Consider the following 9,522-nt stretch of genomic DNA (forward strand, 5'->3'; position numbering starts at 1 on the left):
ATGTGTCTATCTGTGTACATCACTGTGTGAGTGTGTCTGTCTGTGTATGTCACTGTGTGCGTGTGTCTGTGTACATGTCACCGTGTTCATGTGTATGTGTACATGCCACCGTGTTCATGTGTATGTGTACATGTCACCGTGTTCATGTGTATGTGTACATGTCACCATGTACATGTGTCTGTATGTGTACATGTCACCGTGTACATGTGTCTGTGCACATGTCACCGTGTACATGTGTCTGTGTACGTCACTGTGTGTGTGTGTCTATCTGTGTACATGTGTCTGTCTGTGTACATCACTGTGTACATGTGTCTATCTGTGTACGTCACCGTGTGCGTGTCTGTCTGTGTACATGTCACCGTGTACATGTGTCTGTGTACGTCACCGTGTGCGTGTCTGTCTGTGTACATGTGACCGTGTGCATGTGTCTATCTGTGTACGTCACTGTGTGCGTGCGTCTGTGTACATGTCACCATGTACATGTGTCTGCCTGTGTACGTCACTGTGCGCGTGTGTCTGTGTACATGTCACCATGTACATGTGTCTATCTGTGTACGTCACTGTGTGCGTGTGTCTGTGTACATGTCACCGTGTGCATGTCTGTCTGTGTACATGTTACCGTGTACATGTGTCTGTCTGTGTACGTCACTGTGTGCGTGTCTGTGTACATGTCACCGTGTGCATGTGTCTATCTGTGTACGTCACTGTGTGCGTGTGTCTGTGTACATGTCACCGTGTGCATGTGTCTATCTGTGTATGTCACTGTCTGCGTGTCTATCTGTGTACATGTCACCATGTACATGTGTCTATCTGTGTACATCACTGTGTGAGTGTGTCTGTCTGTGTATGTCACTGTGTGCGTGTGTCTGTGTACATGTCACCGTGTTCATGTGTATGTGTACATGTCACCATGTACATGTGTCTGTATGTGTACATGTCACCGTGTACATGTGTCTGTGCACATGTCACCGTGTACATGTGTCTGTGTACGTCACTGTGTGTGTGTGTCTATCTGTGTACATGTCACCGTGTACATGTGTCTGTCTGTGTACATCACTGTGTACGTGTGTCTATCTGTGTACGTCACCGTGTGCGTGTCTGTCTGTGTACATGTCACCGTGTACGTGTCTGTGTACATCACTGTGTGCGTGTGTCTGTGTACGTCACCGTGTGCGTGTCTGTCTGTGTACATGTCACCGTGTGCATGTGTCTATCTGTGTACGTCACTGTGTGCGTGCGTCTGTGTACATGTCACCATGTACATGTGTCTGCCTGTGTACGTCACTGTGTGCGTGTGTCTGTGTACATGTCACCATGTACATGTGTCTATCTGTGTACGTCACTGTGTGCGTGTGTCTGTGTACATGTCACCGTGTGCATGTCTGTCTGTGTACATGTTACCGTGTACATGTGTCTGTCTGTGTACGTCACTGTGTGCGTGTGTCTGTGTACATGTCACCGTGTGCATGTGTCTATCTGTGTATGTCACTGTGTGCGTGTGTCTGTGTACATGTCACCGTGTGCGTGTCTGTCTGTGTACATGTCACCGTGTACATATGTCTGTGTACGTCACTGTGTGCGTTTGTCTGTGTACATGTCACCGTGTGCATGTGTCTATCTGTGTACGTCACTGTGTGCGTGTGTCTGTGTACATGTCACCATGTACACGTGTCTGTGTGCATGTGTCTGCATTTGCACGAGGGAGAATATCTCTGTGTGCATGTGTGTATGCACGTGCATGTGTGTTTGTACTTGCACCCGTGTGAGAGAGTCATGCCTGTGTGTTTGTGTGGGTGATTGTGTGTGTGTGTGGGGGGGGGGGGGGGGGTGGCGGGAGTGTGTATGCGTGCATATATGTGACAGTAAGTCTGTGCGGGTGCAAATGTGTGAATGAGTGCATCTGTGCGTGTGCACGTGTGTATTTATGTGGGTGCATGTGAGTGTGTATTTGTGTGTACACATGTGAGGGTGTCAAGATGGGTGTGTTTGTGTCTGTGAGAGTTTGTGTGTGTGTGTGTGTTTATCTTTGGATATGCACTTATATCGGGGGGTGTGTGTGTCTTTTTCTTCTGTTTTTTTATTGAAAAAGATTTTTATTTTTTACAAAATTATAAAATTACAAAACAAATCCACTTTACAGATCAAAAGAACAATCTTCCCACACTACAATTCAATCAATAATTCGACATAATAAGTTAAATTAGGTTGAATTGAGCTCAACTGACTTCACTGACACCACTCGGCGCCATCCCACTGAGGCTCCCTCCATCGGGAGCATCAGTAAACACAGCCGGAGTGATTTGGGTTTCTCCCCCCTCAGACCTGCCAAATCCAGTCTTTGTGAGTATATCGAGGCCCGAAGCAGTGTGGCTGACAGATCTGTGTCTGTGTGATTCACGTCTTCCCTAAAACAACCTCCGTTTTCTGGTGCCCCACAAATTCTGAGGGAACGTGCTCCATCACTAACCCTACCTTCCCCCTCCCGTCAGGCCCGGGGTGGGGAGGGGGTGCCCGAGACCCAGCTGAGTCTGGTCAGAGTGTTCCCCCTTCCCTCAGTATGTCAGAGTGTTGGAACAGCCTCTTCCCAAGCTCACCGAGAGAAGGCAGATTTCGGGAATCCCAAAAAAAGGAGGGAGACAGGGTCTGCCTTAACCTCAGTCCCAAGATCCCCTCCAACACCGACGCGGTGGTGCACCAAGCCCCACGAATCCTGTGGCACGTCCACAAGCAAGCTGTGAGAGGACCGAGGTCTGTTTTGCATTCAGGGCACTTTGGAGAGGTTCCTTTGTGAAATGTCGCCCACCATCCTGGGGCCAGGTGGGCCCTGGGGGGGAATCTTTAGTTGCACGGCCTGCATTTTATTCCCATGCTCCTGACGAGACCTCTGCTCCCAATTCCTGAATCCAGACTCTGTCAGACCTTTGCGGAGAAAGTGAGGACTGCAGATGCTGGAGATCAGAGCTGAAAAATGTGTTGCTGGAAAAGCGCAGCAGGTCAGGCAGCATCCAAGGAGCAGGAGAATCGACATTTCGGGCATAAGCTGGTTAGGAAGGCGGTGCTGAGTTCGAGGGATTTGACTGAGACAAGGTGGGGGGAGGGGAAATGAGGAAACTGGAGAAATCTGAGTTCATCCCTTGTGGTTGGAGGGTTCCTAGGCGCTCTTCCTCCAGCCGTCGTGTTGTTATGGTCTAGAGATGGAAGAGTCCAAGTTTCCTCATTTCCCCTCCCCCCACCTTGTCTCAGTCAAATCCCTCAAACTCAGCACCGCCTCCCTAACCTGCAATCTTCTTCCTGACCTCTCCGCCCCCACCCCCACTCCGGCCTATCACCCTCACCTTGACCTCCTTCCACCAATCGCATTTCCAACGCCCCTCCCCCAAGTCCCCCCTCCCTACCTTTTATCTCAGCCTGCTGGACACACTTTGCTCATTCCTGAAGAAGGGCTCATGCCCGAAATGTCGATTCTCCTGCTCGTCGGCCCTCTCCTTTCCGAGAGTCGAGGGATCTTTCGTTCTCTTAACTGGCGAGGGGCTTCCCTCGATGTTCCAGGTGCACCGTTGAAACAAACGGCGAGCTGTAACCATCCAAAGCGGCACTCCCCCACACCCCACCGAGAGGAAAAGCCCCACTCGCAAATGAGACAGGAAAAGACTCGTAAAACAAAGACTCGCACAACCAAAACAACAACTCTAATCGCTACTGCTAAGATAAACAAAAGGCAGTTTACTGGAGACCACAGGGGACCACTCACTAACACCTCTGTGGCTCCTCCCAGAGCCAGGCAAAGGAGAAATGTACGTCTCCTACGTGACAGAGATCAAAAGTGGGCATCCAACCCATCCCCACTTGTGAGCAATAAAAGACATGACCACCCCAAACCAAAAACAAAACAAAGGTGGGGGGGGGGGGGGGTGAGTAACAGGGACGAACAGAACTAACAAGGGAGAGAAGGGTACATAACGTCCCCACACATTACAGGAACAAGGCCAGGGCAGACAAAGTAAACAACAGAGTGAACCAACAAGACACTTGTCCATTGTGTTGGATCCAACCCAGGAACTCCTTCTCGACTAGAGCAAAGTTATACGCGGACCCTCCATGGCTCTGAAGGTGCTTGGCAGAGGTACGCACGTTCAAGCTTCCTCCTTACTCCAACCACAGGTTTCCCTCTTTCTCAGCACAGCCCCAGAGAAGTCCCTGGAAAGCAAAAAAAGGGCATGATTTTCCACCCCCTTGTACGTCAGGGCCTGTGGGTCTTTCCCCAACCCTCCGGAAGCTTCCGGGGAACCATTCGTTTTGTCTCCGTACCGTTGAGGATGTTGGATCTCCGACTCCGTGCTTTCGCAGCAGTCTTGGTCCGGGACCCCTCCATTGCCGATTCCATCTCCTCTCGGAGTTTGACCAACTCCGAGACCAAACTGTGCTGCTGAGGTAAGTTCAAAGGCAGGAGTCAGCGCCGGGCCAGGGGGGAGTGCAGTCCCCACGGCCCCTTCCCTTTAGTCATCTTCCCGGAACGTTAAAAGCGATATTTAAAGGTCTGGGGGGCTTTACAATGCTGATTTTTACGAAAATGGCTTTGTCAGGGGAGGGTGAAAGCCCGCACATTGCCTGGATTGTGGTGCGGAGCTCTGCAAGGCAGACCCGCTAGATCGCCACCATCTTGAATCCCTGTGTGAGTCTATATCAGTGTGAGTGCGAGAGGGTGTGTATGTGTGAGTGTGAGAGAGTGTGTGTGAGGGACTGTGTGTGTGTGTGTGTGTGTGTGTGTGTGAGAGAGAGAGAGTGTGTATGTGTGAGTGTGCGAGTGTGTGTGTGTGTGAGAGAGAGTGTGTATGTGTGAGTGTGAGAGAGTGTGTGTGAGGGACTGTGTGTGTGTGTGTGTGTGAGAGAGAGAGAGTGTGTATGTGTGAGTGTGAGAGAGTGTGTGTGTGTGAGAGAGAGTGTGTATGTGTGAGTGTGAGAGAGTGTGTGTGAGGGACTGTGTGTGTGTGTGTGTGTGTGTGTGAGAGAGAGAGTGTGTATGTGTGAGTGTGAGAGTGTGTGTGTGTGAGAGAGAGTGTGTATGTGTGAGTGTGAGAGTGTGTGTGAGGGACTGTGTGTGTGTGTGAGTGTGTGTGTGTGTGAGAGAGAGAGAGTGTGTGTATGTGTGAGTGTGAGAGAGTGTGTGTGAGGGACTGTGTGTGTGTGTGAGAGAGAGAGAGTGTGTATGTGTGTGAGAGAGTGTGTGAGAGAGAGAGAGTGTGTATGTGTGTGTGAGAGTGTGTGTGAGAGAGAGGGTGTGTGTGTGTGTGTGTGTGAGTGTGTGAGAGAGTGTGTGTGAGGGACTGTGTGTGTGAGAGAGAGTGTGTGTATGTGTGAGAGTGTGTATGAGGGAGTGTGTGTGTGAATGAGAGAGTGTGTGTGAGGGACTGTGTGTGTGAGAGAGTGAGAGAGAGTGTGTGTGAGTGAGAGAGTGTGTGTGTGAGAGAGTGAGAATGAGAGAGAGAGTGTGTGAGAGGGACTGTGTGTGTGTGAGAGAGTGTGAGTGAGAGAGAGAGTGTGTGTGTGAGGGACTGTGTGTGTGTGAGAGAGTGTGTGTGTGCGAGTGTGTGTGAGGGACTGTGTGTGAGAGATTGTGTGTGTGTGTGGGCATGTGAGTGAGAGAGAGTGTGTGTGGAGTGTGTGTTTGTGTGTGCGTGCATGCACGATTGACAGTGTGTCTATGGGTGTGCATACCTGCATGTCTGGTCGGCATGGTCGGGTAGGACTGAAGGTCTCTTTCCGTGCTGTACATCTCTATGACTCTATGAGTCGACGTGCGTCTGTGTCTGAGTCTCAGTAACTGCTGTGTGTGACTGAGCACACGGTGAGTGCATCCAAGTGTGTGTTTAAGTACACGTGTGTGCATGTGTACATGTGTGAGTGTGTGTGTGTCATTGCAACTCTGACAAGGAGAGTGTGCTGTTAATGAAGATGCACTAATCCACCAGCCATACCAAACGTGTGAATGTTTTATTTAATCACAAAAACCGTCAACTTGTTTCTCTTTAATACCATTAACTGGAACGAAAGACTCGCCAGGCTTTTCACTCAACTTAAAGAGAACATGTCTAATACAGGCAAACACAAACTTCAAACTAACAGAAAACTGGCTATCAACGACACTACAATGTGAATTAAACTCTCATCACCATTAATCTTCAACACAAGTTCATTCACACACAGGCTAAAGACACATAGAAGTCTGCAGAGCTATTAAGGTAGGGGAGGAAAAAAAACAAGAACATTCATTACCTCAGTTCAGAGGCTGTTGCTAGGTCATCCATCCTGGATTCCACAACAAAACTCCACCCTTACCTCTCTCTGTAAAATCATTGCTGGGTACTGTTTTCCAAAGTCACTTTATATTTAGTATAGACCAAAGTCTGCTTTTAAACTTTTCACTTTCCAGTTCCAAGTAATCACCATGATACATACTCTGCATGCCATAATACCCAAAAAAAAGTCCATTAACTATTTCTCATAATCCATAAATATCTAAGTCCCCAGTGGTGTATCTACACGTACGTGTGTATGTGTGTTTCAGGGCACCCCCACAGGAGTCCCTCAGGGTAGTGCCCTAGGCCCAACCATCTTCAGCTGCTTCATCAATGACCTTGCCTCCATCACAAGGTCAGAGGTGGGGGATGTTCACCATCAAATGCACAACACCACCCACGACCCTTCAGACCCTGAGGCGGTCCACGTTCAAATGCAACAGGACCTGGGTCACACAAGTTAGTTGTATCACACAAATGTGAAGCAATGACCATCTCCGAAGAGACAATCTAACCAACGCCCCTTGACATTTATACTGTTGAACAGCACGGAAACACACCTTTTGGTCAACTCATCTGCACCAAACAGACATCCCAATTTGACCTAGTCCCACCTGCCCAGCACTTGGCCCACATCCCTCCAATCCCTTCCTATCCCTGTCCCCATCCACCTCTTAAATGCTGTCATTGTACCAGCCCCCACCACTTCCTCTGGCAGCTCATTCCACACACACACCACCCTCTGGGTGAGAAAGTTGCCCCTTAGGTCTCTTTTATATCTTTCCCCTCTCACCCTAGAGCTAAGCCCTCTAGTTCTGGACTCCCCCACCCCAGGGAAGAGACTTTGTCTACTTACCCTATCCATGTCCCCGATGATGTTATAAACTTCTATAAGGTCACCCCTCAGCCTCCGACGCTCCAGGGAAAACAGCCCCAGCCTCTCCCTGTAGCTCAAACCCTCCCACATCCTTGTAAATCTTTCCTGAACCCTTTCAAGTTTCACAACATCTTTCCGATAGGAAGGAGACCAGAATTGCACGCGATATCCCAACAGTGGCCCTAACCAATGTCCTGTCCAGCTGCAACATGACCTCCCAACTCCTGTACTCAATACTCTGACCAATAAATGAAAGCATACCAAACACCTCCTTCACTATCCTATCTACCTGCGCCTCCACTTTCAAGGAGCTATGAACCTGCACTCCAGGGTCTCTTTGTTCAGCAACACTCCCCAGGACCTTACCGTTAAGTGTATACGTCCTGCTAAGATTTGCTTTCCCAAAATGCAGCCCCTCGCAATTCGATGACGGGGCCTACACAGTCCAGTGGGAGCCTGCCGTCCGCCTTTGCCAAGAACAGCCAAGCCCCCAACCGCCGTAACAAGATGGCGGCAGAGTGGGATTCCTGAGCCAAAGTTTGTCCGTTTCTTTTCTCCCTCTCTTCTCGTGTTCCTTTCCCTTTGTACTTCCCGTCCTCAGTCAGCATTAACAATGTTGATGGTAAATGGCAGCGTCAAACTCCAGGCCTCAGCGTGCACCCATGCTCCCGGATTCGGTACGGACCCATACTCTTTCCCCTTAGGAATCCGAGTGCCTTAGTACCTGAGATGGCGCGCTAACTGGCAACTTGTAAACTTTCTCACTGCACCCATGTGAGTAAATGTGACCATGAGCCGAATTCTGATGTTCCAATACCATCACCTCTCATGTCCCTAAACACCAACAGGTACAGGCCCCACACTACCCAAATATTCTTTCTCAAACCATCCTCTAGGAATGAATCAAATGCACCTCCTCTAATACAATTATGTTGGTTTAGATTAGACTTACAGTGTGGAAACAGGCCCTTCGGCCCAACAAGTCCACACCGACCCGCCGAAGCGCAACCCACCCATACCCCTACATTTACCCCTTACCTAACACTACGGGCAATTTAGCATGGCCAATTCACCTGACCCGCACATCTTCGGACTGTGGGAGGAAACCGGAGCACCCGGAGGGAACCCACGCAGACACGGGGAGAACGTGCAAACTCCACACAGTCAGTCGCCTGAGGCGGGGATTGAACCCGGGTCTCAGGCGCTGTGAGGCAGCAGTTTACAAACAGGAAGACCTGGGCCTTGACAATCAGAAACCGTTTTGGTTTAAGCTTTATTTTTCCGTCATTTTTTATTTGTGGGATGCGGGAGTCCACGACATTGGGTCTGCCTGGTTCAGGAACAACCACCTGACTGTCCGAACCCCATTTGCCAGCACCTGACCCCGCGCTCTTGGCATTGCAAAGTGCACGTCCAAATCCCCCTTTCGACGTGTGGAGGGTTTCCGTCTCTCCCACCCTTACAGGCAGTGAACCTGAGATTCCCCACCACCCTCTGGGTGGAAAGACGGTGTCTGAATCTCCTGCCCCCCTGACCTTAAATCTGTACACCCCATCACCATCCACCAGCCAAGGGGGAAAGTTTCTTCCTGACTACCTGATAACCTTATTCCCCCTCTCACACACCACCCCAATTACTGTACTCCCCGATAACGTTACACAGCCCCTAACCCCAGTAACCTACCACCCCAATAACCCTTCACCCCATCACCGCCCTGATAACTTTACACACCCCCTCTCCCGAAAACCTTTCACCCTCACCACCCGAATAACCTTTCACCCTATCACCGCCCCAATAACCCTTCACCCCATCACCCGAATAACCTTTCACCCTATCACCGCCCCAATAACCCTTCACCCCATCACCGCCTCAATAATCTTTCACCTCATTGTTGCCTCATAACCTTTCACCCCATCACCACCCTGATAACCTTTCACCCCATCATCCAAATAACCTTTCACCCCATCACCACCCTGATAACCTTTCACCCCATTGTTGCCCCAATAACCTTTCACCCCATCATCCAAATAACCTTTCACCCCATCACCACCCTGATAACCTTTCACCCCATTGTTGCCCCAATAACCTTTCACCCCATCATCCAAATAACCTTTCACCCCATCACCACCCTGATAACCTTTCACCCCATTGTTGCCCCAATAACCTTTCACCCCATTACCACCTTGATAAACTTTCACCCCATTGTTTCCCTGATAACCTTTAACCCCTCTGCCACCCCAATAACCATACACCCCATCACCGACCTGATGACCTTTGACCTCCCCACATTTCACCCTAACAGACCCGATAACCTTTGAACTCCCACGACCTTTCACCCCTTTGCTTAGC

The sequence above is a fragment of the Hemiscyllium ocellatum genome (genome assembly GCF_020745735.1).
Source record: "Hemiscyllium ocellatum isolate sHemOce1 chromosome 27 unlocalized genomic scaffold, sHemOce1.pat.X.cur. SUPER_27_unloc_1, whole genome shotgun sequence".
Taxonomy (NCBI): Eukaryota; Metazoa; Chordata; class Chondrichthyes; order Orectolobiformes; family Hemiscylliidae; genus Hemiscyllium; species Hemiscyllium ocellatum.